Source organism: Melanostigma gelatinosum, assembly GCF_949748355.1.
Source record: "Melanostigma gelatinosum genome assembly, chromosome: 5".
NCBI lineage: Eukaryota > Metazoa > Chordata > Actinopteri > Perciformes > Zoarcidae > Melanostigma > Melanostigma gelatinosum.
The window spans coordinates 4,174,148-4,193,888 of NC_136638.1; positions in this window are offsets into that span (position 1 = coordinate 4,174,148).

Consider the following 19,741-nt stretch of genomic DNA (forward strand, 5'->3'; position numbering starts at 1 on the left):
TTGAATTGAGTCAGAGAATCACGTTCAGCTTTTTACATTTTCTTTGCAGACTCTTCTAAGCGGAGCAGGAAACATGACGTGCATTCGATCATGAGTGTTGCACAAAGGAAGGAAATGCACATGACATCAAAGGCATCGTCCTCTGACCCTGGTTATTCATAATCAGTTCATCACAAATGATGAAATGGGAACTAGTTGTGCAAGTTAGGGTTAGGATAACTCACTGTAACTACAAAGCTCAAATTAATCCTCTGATTGTGAATACTCTGAATGTTGCTGAAGAACTAAGACGACTCCTGCCCTCATCTTCCCTTCTTGTTCATGTAGCCAAACCCCACGCCCACGTATCAGCCACGCTGTGGAGCAGAAGTGTTTTTTTATTCATTTTGAATTATTGCTGGCCTCCATAAGATAAGTCATCCCCCCCACCCGCCCCTCCCCCTCTCCTCTCATTTCTGCGAACTGATCTTGACCTTTTCCGTAACAGGACATCTCCCGTGCCTTCAGTGTGAGATCAGTACTGTGTGTGAGTTCAGAGGAGTGGAAGGAGGAGAGCAGTAGAGCGAGTGCTCCCCCTAGTGAACCACTGCACTGCTGCACCCTGTAAGCGTGGTCCACAATGCCCACACGCTCACATCCACGAGCTGCACCCATAAAACACACACACACACATACACACGGCAGCGTAAGTGCATGTCTGCAAGCTGTCAGATGCTACACAGAACAGGCCACTGGAGGAGAAACATGAAGTGGCTCCGAGAAGAGATTTTCCGAAATCAAGCTCCATCAAGTCATCGGTGCAGTCACACATAGAGCGACATGAACAATCACTGATGCAACTGCATGAATATGATTATAGTGCTCTTCACCACTCGCACACCGAGATGGCAGCACACCGCCTTCTCGTCCTGATTAACGTGGTCATGACATTTTATTCTCAACTCGTTTTAAGGGATAAAAACAATAGAGCGACCAGTAATTGCTGGCTTTTTGTGGGTAAAAATAATGTCCGTCTCGTACATCACAAAGTGTCCACATTGTAGCGGTAAAATAGATTACACAAACATAAAAATAAAAAGGTGCCTTAAAGCAGCGCCATCCAGAAGATAATTAGAGCAGCAGAAAACAGCATCAAGTGTTATAGAGCTACAGGGACCAGAGAGCGCCGTCTAATGGGAAACCAAGCGCTGTCTCTCCTCCTGTTAGCTTTAACAAGCGCACCATCAATTACCGCGCAAGTGGAGTCTCTCCCGCCGTGTCACGTTTAGGCGTTGGGGAGGACAAACGACATTTAGCCGCGTTAAGGGACAAGAAAGTCTGCCAGAAGCCTCTGCACTGCTGTGGCAAATACACAAACTGGAAAGCGTCTGTGAGATCTGACATTTACCGCCGACTAACGGGCCTTTGGATAGGACAGGACTCTGACTCACCCACAGCACCTGCACATTTAGAGTTGTGGACTGCATCTCATAACTTGAACTCAACAAGCTCCACATGTCCCTGATGTGTATGTGCTTCATGTGTCTCATGGCAGCCTGTTACATTTCACAAGGAGGCAAAGGTTTGCTAATGCAGGCCGGCAAACTGATGATAGATCAGATCATCACATTTGATTGTTAAGGCTCTGCTGTGGTCACCGACATAAACAGCATTCTAAGACATGAGCGATGATTGATGCGGAATTATTTATGGCAAATGCAGCGAGGTGATGACAAACCTTGTGTTTGTTTCAGATCCTTTATACAAAACAATGTCCCTGACGGAAACTGCTGTAGAAGTACGATAATATTAACTAGAAAATGCATTTCCTGCTGAAAATGCGTTGGAATGCTGAAAGCTGAAATGAATCTCAAAAACATTGCTGAAAATAGATATCCAATTAAAAAAAATTGCAAAAAGCTGAATAATTCAAAAAGTTGAAAGATTACAAATATGAAGTTATGTCACCCCTCTCCTGAAAGAGCTGAACATTTTGATATTCGAACGGTTTCTGTAGCTTAAAAGAATTCCAGCAGTAGTGATATTTGTTGTAGTAGTAGTAGAAGTATTATTTGCAGTATAAGTATGAGTAGCATTTGAATAAGTACTAGTTGTAGCAGTAGTGATATTTGTAGTAGCAGTAGTAGTAGAAGTTGTCGTCGAAGTATTTGTAATTAGAAGAAGTAGTAGAAGTAGTAGTATCAGCAGTCGTACTAATAGCTGTAGTAGTATTAGTACTGGTTATTAGTACTGGTAGTAGCAGGAATAGCAGTATTAGCAGTTGTGGTATCAGTAATAATAGCAGTGGTAGTGGTAGTAATAGCAGTAGTGGTAGTAATAATATTTATGGTAGCAGTAATAGCAGTAGTAGTAATAGTAGCAACAGCAAAAGTTGTAGTAGTAGTGGTAATACTATAAATATTAGCAGTAGTAGTAGTTGTCGCAGTATTAGTAAGAGCATTCATTATTTCAACAAAAAAGCCTAATTTTGAGCGAAATGTTTAAATACAGTTAATCCATGAGGCTTTTATTTTGAAAGGGTGGGACTGGGTGGGGGAGGGAGGGGAGAGGAGACATAATCATCATGTTTGACACATAAACAGAGGTTATTAAATGACAGGCTTCATCATAAGCAGTTCAGTTAGAATTCACTCTCTGGGGCTTTTATTTTGAAATGGGGTGTGGGGTGTGGGGGAGAAGGGGAGAGGAGACAGAATCATAATGTTAGATAAACACAAACCGGTTATTAAATGACAGGCTCATCACAAGCATTTCAGTTAGGATTCATTCTGTGGGGCTTTTATTTTAAAACGGCGTGTGTGTGTATGTGTGTGTGTGTGTGGGGGGGGGAGGAGGGGGGAAAGACCTCTAAACATCCCTAAGACCTGAATGACTGTATGAGAGACACAGAGAGAGAGAGGGAGAGGAGTGAAAAGTCATTTCAACAAAAAAGCCAAATTTTGAGCTTGTTTAAATACAGTTAATTCATGGGGCTTTCATTTTGAAAGGGTGGTGCTGGGTGGGGGGGAGAGGGGGAGAGGAGACATAATCATCATGTTTGACACACAAACAGAGGTTATTAAATGCCTGACTTCATCACAAGCATTTCAATTAGAATTCACTCTTTGGGGCTTTTATTTTGAAATGGGGTGTGGTCCTCTAAAAGTCTCTAAGACCTGAATGACTGTATGAGAGAGAGCCATAGACAGGGAGAGAGAGAGAGAGAAGAAAGAATTAGTGAGAGAGAGAGAGAGAGAAGAAAGAAGTTGTGTGAGAGAGAGAGGGAGGGGAAAGAATTAGTGAGTGAGAAGGAAGAAAGAAAGAATGAGCGAGCGGCTCTGATATCTCTGGCAAACGTTCTCATTTGGAGATTGTCCGATGTTTTATCTTTTACAGCTTACATGAGTGTTGTCCTGCTCTGCCATGTCTTTCCTCACCTCTCCCTCTTGTGTCGCGGTGTGTGTAAATGTCACTCGAATCAGGAAACTTATCAGAATACTCATGTCTGATTGGCCGAGATGCAACACGTAACAGCTCATGTGTGTGCAATCATGTGTGTGCGGCTTTTATTTTCAAATGGGGTGGGTGTGTGTGTGTGTGTGGGGGGGGGGGTAGAGGAGGGGGAAAGACCTCTAAAGATCCCTAAGACCTGAATGACTGTATGAGAGACACAGAGAGAGAGAGGGAGAGGAGTGTATGTGCGCGTGTGTCTGTGAGTCTGTGTGTTTATCAACATCACTAATTGGCTCAATCGCGAACACCTGTGTGCCTGAAGCCATTTCATGGAGATAAAACAGGGAAACACCTCTCAAACAAATCCTCAAAACTCCCATAACCGTAGCTCCTATTGCTCCGATATTAATAATTGAGGGGAAGAATGAGTTGAAGAACAGATCCTGTAAAAATTGTGTCTGTAGTGTAAAAAATGTGGCTTAACTGGCGATCTAGAAATGGGGTACCGTGTTCTGTGGAAGATGTTTTTGAAGCAAAATTTAACATTGGTCTCTATGGAGCAGAAAGTTGGTTTTCCTCTCAATTAACGGCTTCCGTGTCAAATGTGGAAATCTGTGGGATTCCACAGTAACTTTTCTACGAAAAGGACAATATTAGCTACTTCTACATCCAGAAATTATGCATGAAGAGTGAAGATTGTGGACACAGTGACAAAATACAAATGTTTTTTTCACAAGAATCTCAAGCTGCTCTTCACTCTAGCGGTGACATCACGCACTCTAATGGTGCGTTCACACCGGTCGCGCTGATTTTTTGACGCGCGTCGAGATTACATACAAAGTCTATGCACAGACGCGATGAGACTGGCGCGCCTCGATTTTGCGATCCCGCGGCGCGTTGGACGCGTTATTGCAGTGCGGTGGACGCGGTGGACGCGTTGCACGCCGCAAAATCGCCAACGCGCGAGTTGAAATTTTTCAACTTCAGCGACATAATCGGGTGACGCTGTGGCGCGATAGCCTATCAGCGTTGAGTTGCTGCCCCCGTCATCAGTGCCGTAGCTCCTGCCGGTGCTGAACAATGGAGGACAAATTAATTGTGGCGGTTTGTGGCTTCCCCGAGCTCTACGATACGTCGTCATATCACTACCGCGACCGAACTATGAAAGATATGGCATGGAGGAAAGTAGGTGAGGACGTCGGACAACCTGGTAAGTTATTATGTCTTTGTTACTTGATTCTAGCTATCGGTTGTAATTTACTAACTAGCTATATGAACCATGTTAGCATGAAAGCTAGCCCAACCACCGGCTTTCACACTAAATACGTTATGCGTTCCTTGTCAGATGAGATTTGCCGACGGAAGTGGAAGACTCTCAGGGACACGTATTTGAGAAAGAGGAGAGAGGAGACAGAGAAAAAGAGTGGCTCAGGAGCAGGGCCATCAAAGAAGTGGAAGTACTCTGCGGTTATGTCTTTCCTCAACCCCTTCGTGACTCCCAGGAAGAGTAGCGGTAACATGGGGAGGGTCGAGGGAGACAGTACCGCAGAGTACTTCACAGATGCAGGACCAGACCAGGACGACATGTCAGAGGCAGCAGCAGGGCCATCTGAGATTGACAGGAGAGGTTTGTTGAAGTGAAGACACAAAAGCACAGCATAGTTAAGTCATACAGAAAATATTACTACAGCTGAAGTAGTAACGACAGGCCAAAGCAGTGCAAGAGGTTTGTTTTTTTCATTTGGCAAAGCCTGGGTCTGTATAGTCTTCATACTTATTAAAAAAAATGTTTCATGAGCAAAAATAAGTTATAATAAAGGAGCTTTGAACCCTGGGCTCCGGATCTTAAACCACTATACTGTCATAGCTTTGAAGGCAAATTACTATTTAATTAAAGCAGCACTTTTGAGTAATAAAATTGTTTTATTGTTCATGTTCAAAGATGAAACAGATTGGTCATCAGAGGACGGTGAGGAAGAACCTCAAGGTGCTGCTGCTCCTCCTCCTCCTGCTGCTCCTCCCGCTCCTGCTCCACCCATGGGTATGTACATCACAAAAGTTGGATTGCATTTTTTTGTATGAATACAATTTATGCATTCATGGTATGTTTTTCACAATTACAAATATTTACTTTACAAGCTATTGTAGTGATGGGATGCAATAGTTTCACGAAATATGTTGTTTCCATGTCATACAGGAAAAAGAAGGGCCCCAAAAACAGGGATCGAGAAGCAGCAGGAGATAGAGGAGCGCCTTCTGCAGGCATTGGAGAGAGACACCCCTGCTCCACCAGCTCCACCAGCTCCACAATCTGAGGATGAACTCTTCATGAGGAGCCTGGTTCCTTCCCTGGAAAGATTGCCACGCCAGCAAAAGGAATACATAAAATTGCAATTTCACAAAATACTTTATGATGCCAGCACTGTGGTGCTGAATTTGGAACATTTGGAACAGTTGGATTAGACATCTGGGGGACAATCTTTCCAGGGAACGAACCAGGAATTTAAAAAAAAACAATTAGTTTGTATTTTGTAAAAATTAGTTTGTTTTTTGTATATGTTTTTTGTATACGTTTTCTATACATTTGCAATAAATAAATGCACTTCATTTCATGTTACTTTGTCCATGTTCTTTATTGTAGTTTTACAAGAAATAAAGAAAGGATACAACTTTTATATATATATATATAGATATATATATATATAGATATATATCGATATAGATATATATAGATATAGATATATAGATAGATAGATATCTGTCTATCTATCTATATATCTATCTATATATAGATATATCTATCTATATATAGATATATATATAGTTATATAGTGAAGGACACACTGCTACAACATATATTAAGTAACATTGCAGGAAGTTTGCTCAGTAGTAATGTGTGGGTGGCTCTTAAAAGAGCCGTTTTGGATGTGCTTGGGCATTACACGGTGTCTTGCCATGGGACCGTTCCCTCAGCAGAGAAGTAGGATGTGAAGGCCTCCCTCACCCTGATGGCCTCTCTTGCAGAGTTGTTGGCAGCAATTCTTCCCAGATCTGGCAGTGGCTCCACCTCTCCAACCGGTATGGTCACTGCAGTTGTTGGGGTGGTTTTCCGCAGGAAGTTATGCAGAACACATGTAGCCTTCACACACTTCTCTGCAACTTCTGGGTGGACCTCAATGGCTCGCCTGTACATCCTCCACTGAGAAGAAAGGATCCCAAAGGCATTCTCCACAACCAACCGAGCTCGGGAGAGACGGTAATTGAAGATCCGGCGGTCCCTTGGAAGGATGCGGCCGGGGAATGGCCTCATGAGATTTTTCCTCAGTGGAAAGGCCTCGTCAGCAACAAAGACGTGCGGCTGAAGTCCTTGGTGGTCAGCTCCTGGTAGTGGCAGGTCAGCAGGCAGTTGGAGGGTGCCAGATTTAAGAGCTTGACCAAAAGCTGAGTTGGCCAGACTCCCACCATCGCTGGTTCTTCCGTAGCCTCCGACATCAATCAGCCGGAAACAACATTTCGCATCCACAACTGCCAGGAGAACTAATGAGAATGTTCCCTTGTAGTTGTAGAACTGAGATCCGGAATTAGCAGGGGCTTTGAGGACAACATGCTTTCCATCGAGTGCTCCACAGCAGAGAGGGAAATTCCACCGCTCCTCAAACTGCACAGCAATTGATCTCCACTCCTCTGTGGTGGGCACAGCCATGAACTCCTCCACAAGGCAGTCCCAAATAGCTGTGGCAACATCTGGGACAATACCGGCGACAGTGGAGACCCCGACACGGAAGCTGTTTGCGATGGTCCTAAAGGAGTCACCAGTAGCAAGATATCTGCAGCACAGAAGAACATTCAATTTAACAGAGTTATTGAACATACTGTAGCTGCTAATAGAAGTCGTTTTTTATTGATATGACTGCACAGCTGCTGTCATGAATAATAAACATCTTAAATGCTGGTGATTTTCGTAAGATTACGTTATTTTGAGTATTGTCGGACTTCGGATCAATCATGGATCCAAACTCCATTCAGAAAAACTATGTTAAAGTGGCTTCCTTGCCCTGTTGTGGACCGACAAAGCCTGAACTTATTTCATTCTTTCATTAATTCATTTTATGGAACTGCCACTCACCGGAGACAGACGGACAGGCGCTCCGCAGCTGAGATGGAACGCCTGTAGTAGGTGTCCAGACGACAAATCCTGGGACCGACCCGAGCCAACAGGTCATCAAACTGGCTAATGGTTAGCCTCATGTAGCGCTGGAAGCGGGAGTCATCCAGACGTAGTTCCTGGAGAAGTCGGTGAAATTCACCGAGCTGTGTTCGCCTACGGATGCTGTTATGGACCCAGAGACGACTGCGTTTGGCATTCCGACGTTTGAGGGACTTCCACAACACGTACAGAGCCGCAATTGTCCTTATTCCTGTCATGGTTGACGGCGGAAAACAATGGCGGCCAGATGGAGGCTTCCAGGACGATAAACCACGCCCCCTCTCCGGCGCTACGAGATTTTGCGGCGAGCGGTGTGAACACAACCGGCGGCGCGTTGGACGCTTTTTTGCAGTGCGTTGGACGCTTTTTTGCAGTGCGTCAAAAAATCAACGCGACCGGTGTGAACGCAGCATAAGCTGCGCAATACACACCCATTATAAAGTCAGAAAAGGGCTGAAAAATCATAAAAGTTCAATTGCTGCAGTTCAAAACGTTTAAAAGATATCAAAAAGCTGAATCATGTTGGCAATAGTTGAGGGTTTTCTCAACATTTGAAATGGTGTCTGTAGCTGAAAGTATGAGGAAGTTGAAGGATTTGAAAGTTGAAGAAGTTTAAGAGGATTTGAAAATCTTCTCCATTCAAAAAAAAGTTGCTAAAAGCTTAATAATTCAAAAAGTTTAAAGGTTAGAAATAGAAAAAGTCATAGCAGACATGAGCTGAAGACATGAGCTTAACAGCATTCCAACAATAAAGAAACAGGATAACAATAGTTATAATTTATTATTGTTGGAATGCTTAACAGCATTCCAAGAATAATATGTTCCACTTCCACCGAGGAACCAACAGTCCTGATCATAAATACATAATATTTATTCATGTAACCCTTTAAAAATCCCAGTTTTTGAGATGATGCCACAATGTTCTTAAATGGAAAGCCCCACAAAATCTGGATTATTTTTTGTATACTAAATAAAATTTAATTAAAATTTTTTTGTCGTCTGACATGTGTCCGTGATTTATTTTGTACTTTTATGTTCTGTGCAGAATTAGGTTCAAGAATCTCACCTGTTGATAGTGTAAAATGTCCATTATCCAAATCATCCAAATCCATTGTTACTTTTTTTATTTCTCCTATTAAACGTCAACGTTTTTAACCTGCTAATTATCATTACCATGTGTTTAATCTTCTAATGGCCTATTGCCTTTTTGTGCTCCAGAACAGAGCAGACGTAGCACACAAGATGACTTTGAACACGGCCATGAGAGCTCACATGGCCGTGTTCAACGATCACCAGCCTGTCCTGTCACTCACATACGGACGTGTACATTCTCCTCTGTTCTGTTGAGCTTGAAGGCCTGCGTGTGCATGTGTGTGTGAGAGAGACAGAGAAAGGGAGAGAGACAGGGAGGGTGGGGGAGTGTGACCTGAAAAACAAAATAATCCCTTCAGTTGCATATGCTAAATGAGCCTGCAGTGCTGCATAATACAGCAGCAACTTGTTCTTGGCTGGAGACCTGCTGGTTTCATTTGGACTTGGCTTTGAATTAGTTTGTCTTGACTTGACATGGTAAATGGACTTGTACTTGTGTTGTTCCTTCCTAGTCTTCACCCATTCAGCCATTCATACACTGATGACAGGGGCTACCATGCAAGGGGCCACCTGCACTTCCAAACTGTAGACACATCTACATGGACTAACGGAACCGGGGGTCTAACCTGAAGGACGACCCGCTCTACCGCTGAGCCACAACGACCAAACAAATCTGCAGTGCCAGCAAGTTAGCTTGAGAAAAAGGCGGGAATCTGGAGCTGGATGACCATTGTTTTTAGGAATGGCAATGTGGGTCAGCACGTTTGGAGTCAGACTGAAGTATCTCAACAACTATGTGTGATATGAAACTTTGGTGAAACTTGTCATGTAGTGCCATCATCAAGTCAAAAATTTGTATTTTGGCCAAATACCTGCAAAACTAATACAAATCGCTACTCTATGTTTATCGGTGACCAGGAAATGTTCTAATGTGTGCTAAACTGACACATTGTAAACATGATACCCACTAAACCTCGTCATGTTAGCATTGAATGCACGCTAGCACGATAGCCTTTGTTAGCCTTTAGCTGCAGCATGCTGGAGTTGTTCATCTAGTTGGAAGTCTGATATCGTATCATAAATATCGCAAGGTTCTTTCAACAGTCCCACTTCAGCCATGCTAATTCATTTCATGCTCGCAGTCACTATCATACAAACAGAACTAAACCGGCTGGAATTGTTTTGGGAACATTCAGTTTTGCCTCCGAAACATCGCAAGCAGACTTCAGTTGGAACTGAAGAATAAACTTCACACAGAGAATAGAAACAGCAGAGTAGTGTCTCTTTGGATGTCATCAGTTTACCCTCTCTCCATTTGCAGGGAATTTCACCCTTTCTCCACAACAGGTGTGTGTGTGTGTGTGTGTGTGTGTGTGTGTGTGTGTGTGCGTGCGTGCGTGTGTGTGTGTGTGTGTGCGGGTGTGTGTGTGTGTGTGTGTGTGTGTGTGTGTGTGTGCGTGCGTGCGTGCGTGCGTACGTGTGTGTGTGTGTGTGTTCGTGCGTGCGTGCGTGCGTGCATGCGTGTGTGTGTGTGTGACCTCCAGTCATTTCCAGAGAAGCTGGTAAGTTGAAGCGAGTCCAAGTAATCGCATAAAAAGCCCAGAGAGGAGCGAGGGCCAAAGTAATTCACACTTCAACCGACAGCCCGTTCTGAAGGTCTGAACAATTGAACAAATACCCGGGCAGCGTGTTGACACCTCTTGGATGTGTGCAGAGGTAAACAGGTGCTAACGTTCATCCGACTGACGGGTTTTAAAGCTGGAACACGGAGCCGCAGTCTGACAGCATCGTCTGGAAACGTTCACACATTTACCCCAATCAGCTGCTTTCATTTTAAAACAACGCAGACGCCAACGCCTCATATACACATATGTGCTGACTTTGCAAAAAAAAACTTCCCTTCATGCCTGCACACACACACACACACACACACACACACACACGCACACACACAGTGTCCAGAATGAAGCTATCATGGTGGTATCACTCAAGCAGAAGGAGCTTCAGTCAGGTGGCGAGAGGCAGACGGTGTGAGGCCAACACGAGCCTCCCTACAGCGACAGGGAGGAGTGGAAGAGACAGGGAGGAGTGGAGGAGACAGGGAGGAGTGGAGGAGAGACAGACAGGGAGGAGTGGAGGAGAGACAGACAGGGAGGAGTGGAGGAGAGACAGACAGGGAGGAGTGGAGGAGAGACAGACAGGGAGGAGTGGAGGAGAGACAGACAGGGAGGAGTGGAGGAGAGACAGACAGGGAGGAGTGGAGGAGAGACAGACAGGGAGGAGTTGAGGAGAGATAGACAGGGAGGAGTGGAGGAGAGACAGACAAGGAGGAGTGGAGGAAACACAGACATGTAGGAGTGGAGGAGAGACAGACAGGGAGGAGTGGAGGAGAGACAGACAGGGAGGAGTGGAGGAGAGATAGACAGGGAGGAGTGGAGGAGAGACAGACAAGGAGGAGTGGAGGAAACACAGACATGTAGGAGTGGAGGAGAGACAGACAGGGAGGAGTGGAGGAGAGACAGATATAGAGGAGTGGAGGAGAGACAGACAGGGAGGAGTGGAGGAGAGATAGACAGGGAGGAGTGGAGGAGAGACAGACAAGGAGGAGTGGAGGAAACACAGACATGGAGGAGTGGAGGAGAGACAGACAGGGAGGAGTGGAGGAGAGACAGACATGGAGGAGTGGAGGAGAGACAGACAGGGAGGAGTGGAGGAGAGACAGACAATGAGGAGTGGAGGAGAGATAGATATGGAGGAGTGGAGGAGAGACAGACAGGGAGGAGTGGAGGAGAGACAGACAGGGAGGAGTGGAGGAGAGACAGACATGGAGGAGTGGAGGAGAGACAGACAGGGAGGAGTGGAGGAGAGACAGACAATGAGGAGTGGAGGAGAGATAGATATGGAGGAGTGGAGGAGAGACAGACAGGGAGGAGTGGAGGAGAGACAGACAGGGAGGAGTGGAGGAGAGACAGACAGGGAGGAGTGGAGGAAACACAGACAAGGAGGAGTGGAGGAAACACAGACATGGAGGAGTGGAGGAGAGACAGACAGGGAGGAGTGGAGGAGAGACAGACATGGAGGAGTGGAGGAGAGACAGACAGGGAGGAGTGGAGGAGAGACAGACAAGGAGGAGTGGAGGAAACACAGACAAGGAGGAGTGGAGGAAACACAGACATGGAGGAGTGGAGGAGAGACAGACAGGGAGGAGTGGAGGAGAGACAGACATGGAGGAGTGGAGGAGAGACAGACATGGAGGAGTGGAGGAGAGACAGACAGGGAGGAGTGGAGGAGAGATAGACAGGGAGGAGTGGAGGAGAGACAGACAAGGAGGAGTGGAGGAAACACAGACATGTAGGAGTGGAGGAGAGACAGACAGGGAGGAGTGGAGGAGAGACAGATATAGAGGAGTGGAGGAGAGACAGACAGGGAGGAGTGGAGGAGAGATAGACAGGGAGGAGTGGAGGAGAGACAGACAAGGAGGAGTGGAGGAAACACAGACATGGAGGAGTGGAGGAGAGACAGACAGGGAGGAGTGGAGGAGAGACAGACATGGAGGAGTGGAGGAGAGACAGACAGGGAGGAGTGGAGGAGAGACAGACAATGAGGAGTGGAGGAGAGATAGATATGGAGGAGTGGAGGAGAGACAGACAGGGAGGAGTGGAGGAGAGACAGACAGGGAGGAGTGGAGGAGAGACAGACAGGGAGGAGTGGAGGAAACACAGACAAGGAGGAGTGGAGGAAACACAGACATGGAGGAGTGGAGGAGAGACAGATATGGAGGAGTGGAGGAGAGACTGACAGGGAGGAGTGGAGGAGAGACAGACAAGGAGGAGTGGAGGAAACACAGACAAGGAGGAGTGGAGGAAACACAGACATGGAGGAGTGGAGGAGAGACAGACAGGGAGGAGTGGAGGAGAGACAGACAAGGAGGAGTGGAGGAGAGACAGACAGGGAGGAGTGGAGGAGAGACAGACAGGGAGGAGTGGAGGAGAGACAGACATGGAGGAGTGGAGGAGAGACAGACATGGAGGAGTGGAGGAGAGACAGACAGGGAGGAGTGGAGGAGAGACAGACAGGGAGGAGTGGAGGAGAGACAGACAGGGAGGAGTGGAGGAGAGACAGACATGGAGGAGTGGAGGAGAGACAGACATGGAGGAGTGGAGGAGAGACAGACAGGGAGGAGTGGAGGAGAGACAGACAGGGAGGAGTGGAGGAGAGACAGACAGGGAGGAGTGGAGGAGAGACAGACAGGGAGGAGTGGAGGAGAGACAGACAGGGAGGAGTGGAGGAGAGACAGACATGGAGGAGTGGAGGAGAGACAGACAGGGAGGAGTGGAGGAGAGACAGACAGGGAGGAGTGGAGGAGAGACAGACAAGGAGGAGTGGAGGAGAGATAGATATGGACACAGATGGACTACTTTCACTTTACTCACCTCAGAGAGTTTAATCTGTGGGTGGGAGCTTCATGCGATGGGAGTCGTTGGGTTCCCACATTGAGACCCAACTCAAACTGCTCCAACACGTGATCTGGAATATGATCGTGGTTGAGTTTGGGATGAGATCAGAGTTTGGGTTCAATGTATGTTTGGTGCTTGCTCTATGTCATATATGTGTCTAATCATGTACATTTGGCACTTATCTGGGATCATTTCTGATATTTCAGCTGTTGTTGTGTTGTAACATACTGATATCTTTTGCTAGATATACAGTGAATTGTTCACATTCCCGGTGGTGTGGGATGGATACCAGATTGATTGATTTGTTGGTTATTACTATTCCCATCTAAAATAGATAGATATCCATGAACACAGAGCAGACGGGGCTTTCATGTGGAACACAGTGAATGTATGCGAGTGTCTGTGGACAGACAGAAGAGACAGACAGCTCACTGCTGAGCATCACAGTACACTGACGCTGCTGTGTCTCTCTTTAGAAGACACAACAATGTGATTGCAGTGACGTCTGCACAGCATGGAGGCACATTCAGATTGGTCGAAATTCCGTTTGAAACCAGCCAGGTATATATGAGCGGACGGGCATCTGCAGTGAGTCACACAAATAGAGTGACCTGCTGGAAGACTCCATCTGTGAGGCCTCATTATTTAAAGAAAACAAGACACGTGTGTGTGTGTGTGTGTGTGTGTGTGTGTGTGTGTGTGTGTGTGTGTGTTAAAGTCATTACTGGGAATGTCTTTCTGCGACAACATTTGATTCTATTCCGATCTCCGACGTTGAACAGGATGGTTTCATTTGTCATAATAAGCAGGTCCTGAAGCATCACTGTGTCCTCTCTCTTTAAATGCACACTTGTGTCTGCCTCCGTGTTCCATTTGTCCTCTGACACCATTGCAAGTGGCTTCACTTGCTCTAGTTCTTTCAGGGCAAGAGGGGTGGGTGGAAATTGCCTCCTTAATTGAGTTACCTTGCATATCTATTCCCTATTCCCAGCCGGTGTGATCACCCTCCCTCTCTCTCTCTCTCTCTCTCTCTCTCTCTCTCTCTCTCTCTCTCTCCACTCTCTCACTCCATCTCATTATCATTTGGCTTGTCAACAGATTTTGGAGGTGAAGCTGCCTTCTCCTCTCCTCATTTTCACTTGGACTCATGGTCTGCAAGAATAAACCTTCCGTGTCCATCAGCTGAGTCTCCAAAGGTCCAAATGAAGACCAGTTACCAGCAGCACACATCACATGAAACCTCTTCATTAAGGTGCATCTTCTCACGTGATGCTATTTGGGTCAGACTTGCCATATCAAGCTTTAAAAAACTAAAAACGAAATTCAACATTACATTGACTTTGAGACGAGGAAACAGGAAGTGTAAAAACGATGACTCATTTCTGCAGCACTGTGCATTGTACTTGTATTCATCAGGAGGACACAGACACAACAAGTGAATGATGATGTTGCTCAATAATGTTGAGCTGTAAAGAGCAACCGTAATCAACTTGAAAGGTGCTGATTCGTCAACGTTCACAGCTGGTCTCTGCTGCCTCCAAACGGGCCAATCAAACCAACCATTGCAGGTTTAAGGTGCTTTTAGTGAAGCTCTGTGTTTATTACTTGGTTTATTTAATACTCTGTGTTGTTGTTTTGTGCTTTGTGGACGGTGAAGTGGTCCTGTGTAGTATCTCATTCTGGAGGTCACAAGCCAGCCCGGCTTTCAATGGTGCGAAGATGTGGCCTCAGACTCTTCTGGTTCCTCGTGTCCTTGATGTTGAGAGAACGGCAGAAGTGTGTCTGCTCTCATTGTAATTATCAGCAGAAGTCCAGTGTTAACCAGTGAGTCAGTGCTCTGATGAGGAGCAGGTGAGCGGGGGGGGCAGAGGGTGGGCAGAGGGGCGAGACCGATCAATAGGAACTCATTAGTAAGATCACTGAGCACAGTCAACAGCTGAGGAGCAAGCAGTCTCTGAACAAGGCTTCTGAATACCCCCCCCCCCCTCCTCTGTCTCCCCCTGTCTCTCCATCCATCGTCCTCCATCTCTTTTTGGTCGCAGCCTGCGGATGACTTGAACAGCCACATGACAGCTCTGGCATCCTGTCTTTACATCATTATCATCATCATCATCATCACCTCGCTCCAAATCCTAACCTAATTACCAACACATTGAACATGTATCTTAATTATCCCCACACCCCCTCTTGCCCCCTCTGACTTAATTAATCCAATCAATAATTAATTTAAATATCAGATTTTTAATTAATTATTGTTGCATTGCGGCTAATTAGCCATGCTAATTACTCAAATGTGTCCGTATCCCCTCTGCGTATGTCACAGATCAAATTCATAAAGTGTTTCATTGTTTATAGGAGAGTCCTCATTGCCGACTCTCAGACTTCCTTCGTTTGTTTGTCGGGATGGAAACATTCGACGTTCCTGTCGCTCAGCTGCTCATCAGTTAGGAGCTTCAACCCCCCCGCGTGTCCAACTTCTTTATTATTTATAGGTCGCCACAGTTCGCACTGGCATTTCTTCATCATTCCTCTCACTTTTCTGTTTCATCCCATCATTCATTCCCTTTTGCATCATCTCACAGTTCTCTCTCTCTCCTCGAGTACTTCTTCCTCTGTTTCTCTCTCTGTCTTGACATTTAGCCATTCCACATTGAGAGCTGTTGCCTGCTTGTGTTCCATGGTATGATGGTATGATGGTATGAGGACAAGAGAAGAGTGTGCTGCTAAAGAGCCTGCCGTGGCCTGAGATGAAGTGAGAAAAGAAATGGTGATTCATCTAAGTCTGATATAAATGTCCTCTCCTGTGTTTATGAGCTAAGAACAGCCCACTACCCGTGTTATTGACATTTATTTCTTCCAGGTGAGTTTAAATTCATCCACTCTACATATATATATATATAGTGTGTAGTTATATAACATTGCTGTGAAAAGGTGTGCAGCCTAGCTGTGTCACCGATACCCCCTCCCAGTGAGTAAAGCACTGGAAGACGGCTTGTTCAATAACCTCTGACCTAGGTAACGAACGTACCTCCCAAAATCTACATGCGAGACCGTCTTAGTCTGCTGAGGGAGGCCAGGATAACTTGATAACACTAGCCACCGTCGTATCACTTATTTCAGGCTAAAAAACCGGCGTCCCCGACAGCCGGATATCAACGGATTCATGTGTGTGAGGACTGGAAGTACCCCAGGATGGACCCGCTCTAAAGGGCCACCGCTGGAGGAGGAACCCCGTGTGTTTGGGAACCTCACTCGGTTATTTAGGGCAGCTTTAAGACCCCGGCCCTAACACCCCCAATTTAGATGCCAGTCTGATCCCTATTGCGTCCTAATACACAACAGCTCATGTCTAAGCATTATAATCACACTGTGCAACATCACGTGATCAAAATCAATCTGAGCCAACCAAGTTAGTAAATCACATCATACTGAAGAACACCTTCTTAACCTCAGCTTGTAAGAGGAATGTCTAATTCATTTACGACTGTCAGCCTATCCCAGGGGAAGAGCACCTTCACCTCTAGGAGACTACGAAGGCCCCACCAGAGACCAGCAACACTGGACTTTAGTTGGAATGCACAAAATAAAAACCAGTTTTATTTGTTTTTTACAAAAAGTAAAGAAAAGCTTACAAAAATGAATAAAAGATGATACAAAATGTCAAATGCACCAACTTCCCAAAGAACCTAGTTTCCTAAAGAGCAAGAACCCCCCAGAAGCCCCGATCCTTTGTTGTCTCCATATATGTACCCTTCTCCTCCGTGCTTTCTGCCACCTCCGGCTCCATATAAGGTAGACAACAGATCATTCCTAAATCATTGGTCAGTTCTCATCGTCTTGTCACTTCTGACAGACATACACGTATTTGTTTAACCACTCAGAGTTCAGGGTTAACAAACAGTCTGAGAATAAGCCTTGAACGAATGGAAACTGTATGTTTCCTGTGTTATTATGCAAAGCTACAAATGACGGTGTCCAGTTTGGCATTTAACTCTACAAATAGCATAAGCTGCACAGTATGGTAAATTAATATTCATAAAAGATAACTTCAGTATTCCACAACATAGACACACAGGAATATCCTGGATAATGCAGTTTACATTTATTAACGACTGCCCTGATTTTCATGAAACCTGTTGGGAGGGTGTAGCATTGAGTAAAGGAGAATGCATTCGGATGAATGGCCTTAAAAGAGGTCTGCGCTTTTAGTTTGATCTCGTTTTACTTTCACCAATCAGCAGCATGATACATAACTGCCCCGCCATATGTTTACATTTCACACAGAAGGTGGTAGCAGCTGCTGAGAGCAGTTAAGACAAGTTCTTTACATCAGTCGAAGAAATAGTTCAGTTTGAGACCTGTTGTCTGTAAATTCACTTACAACAATCTGTACTGTTGCATCCATCTCATCCATGTTCATCAGTCACCATTTTCCTTTGCTGTTCTGTGAGGCTGCAGCTATGCCTTAACACACAGACACACAAGGCCAGAGCATGCAGATATCAGTGGCTGTGGACCCTTCCACATGAAGCCTGTGAAGCGCAGCCAAAAGCAGGCTGAATCTAATGACATGGAGGGCAATTATTGTGCATCCCGTGGAGACCGACACTAATTTAATAAGTTATGCGTTTGAGCGGTGTGCCTACCCTCCAGCCTCATCAGCGAGAGGCTTTCAGAGGGACCAGACTCCAGCAGACTCCATTTGTTTCTCTCTCCATCCCTCCATCATCACAAGCTGGGGCTTAATTAATTTAATAGGGTCAGGAGTTACTAACACCTCCACTGCACACACTTTGTAACCAGGAAGCATCACCTGCATTAGGAATTTTGCTTTTTCAGTGCACATTATGGAATACTTTGCTCTCGAGCCTCTTGAGGTCCACAGTGAGATGATGTCATATTATGTGTACAGTATGTACATGTATACTTGCCATAGGCTCAGACTGTGCATGTATGTATGTGTGTATGTGTTTAGGTGTGTGAGTATATATGCATATATCTATGTATGTGTGGATGTACGTGTGTGTGTGTATGTATGTATTTTGTATGTATGTATGTGTATATGTATGTGTTTAGGTGTGTGTGTAAGTGGAGCAGGGCTGTCCTTCAATCAGAGGATCGGCGGTTCGATCCCCGGCTCTGCTAGTTGCATGTCGATGTGTCCTTGAGCAAGACACTGAACCCCTAAATTGCTCGCGTAGCTGTGCCTACGGTGTGATAGAATCTGAATTGTAAGTCTCTTTGGATGAAAGTGTCTGCTAAATGACTGTTGTGTGGATAAGTAAAGGGATTTGTTTTGCTAAAGCAGCATTTATAGATACAGGTGTTTTAATTTTTAGTCTTCTTCCACTCTCTTCCTCTCTTCTGTTTTGTGTTTTGTTTAAGTGACAGTCAGTCAACTTTTTTTCAACTTTTCTCGTGGCTTATCTGCTCAGTTAAAGACGAAGAGGAGGAAATACAAACCTTCGGTATCGGCGATTTTAATGGGGAACATGAGGTCATTGGCCAATGAGACGGATGAGCTCGGCGCGCTGGTAAAGACCCAGAGGGAGAACAGAGAGTGTAGCATCATCTGTTTCACGGAGACTTGGCTGCACGCGGATTTCCCGGACCGCAGTGTGTCGGCTTCAGGACTGTTCGGGCGGACAGAGACGTTGTTCAGAGCGGGAAGAAGAAAGGTGGTGGGATTGCAATGTATGTGAACGAGAGGTGGTGCAATCCCGACCCTGTGTGTGTGAAGGAACGCTTCTGTAGCCCGGACGTTGGACTGTTAGCCGTGGGGATGCGTCCTTATTATTTGCCGAGGGTGTTCTCATCCGCCATTGTTGTCGCTGTGTACGTTCTTCCATCAGCTGACGCAGAGGCAGCACTGGACACCATCCACTCCACTGTGTCTGGACCGCTGAGTCAACATCCTGGTGCATTTCTGGCAATTACTGGTGACTTTAACCACACCACCCTGGATAAAGCTCTGCCAACTTTCCACCAATATGTTAACTGCCCCACACGGAACAATACAACTCTGGACCTACTGTATACTAAAGCCATGGATGCATGCAGTGACTCCAACTGTAGCAGCTAAAAATGGCGTCCACCAGACCACTGAAAGCCGCCGGGGCACTTCTGCCTCAGCACAATGATCGAGACCATGTGCATTCCTAACAGCAGACCGTAGAAAAGGGATAGGTCACACAAAATGTCCATGTGGACCTCTCCATAACCCCTTATGTGGACCATCTCCCGTGTGTTTAATAGATCACCTCTTCAGCTAGACTGTCTTTTCATGCACGTCAGCTTCTTCCTGTGCCATTGTCAGGGAAGACAGGGTTGTTAGGGGGTCGCACTCTTTGGCTACCAATAGTTGGCCTATAGTTTTTGCTGCAGCCACATGTTTTGCAGCCTCATCTGCTGAACTGTTGCCTCCACCAATTAACGGCTCAGTTTTCTGATGGACATTTAATGATGACTACAGCTGTGGGAAGACGCATAGCGTCTAACAACGCAGCAACAGCGCTCCCATGTCTTACAGAGGTGCCATCTGCTCTGAGGAAGC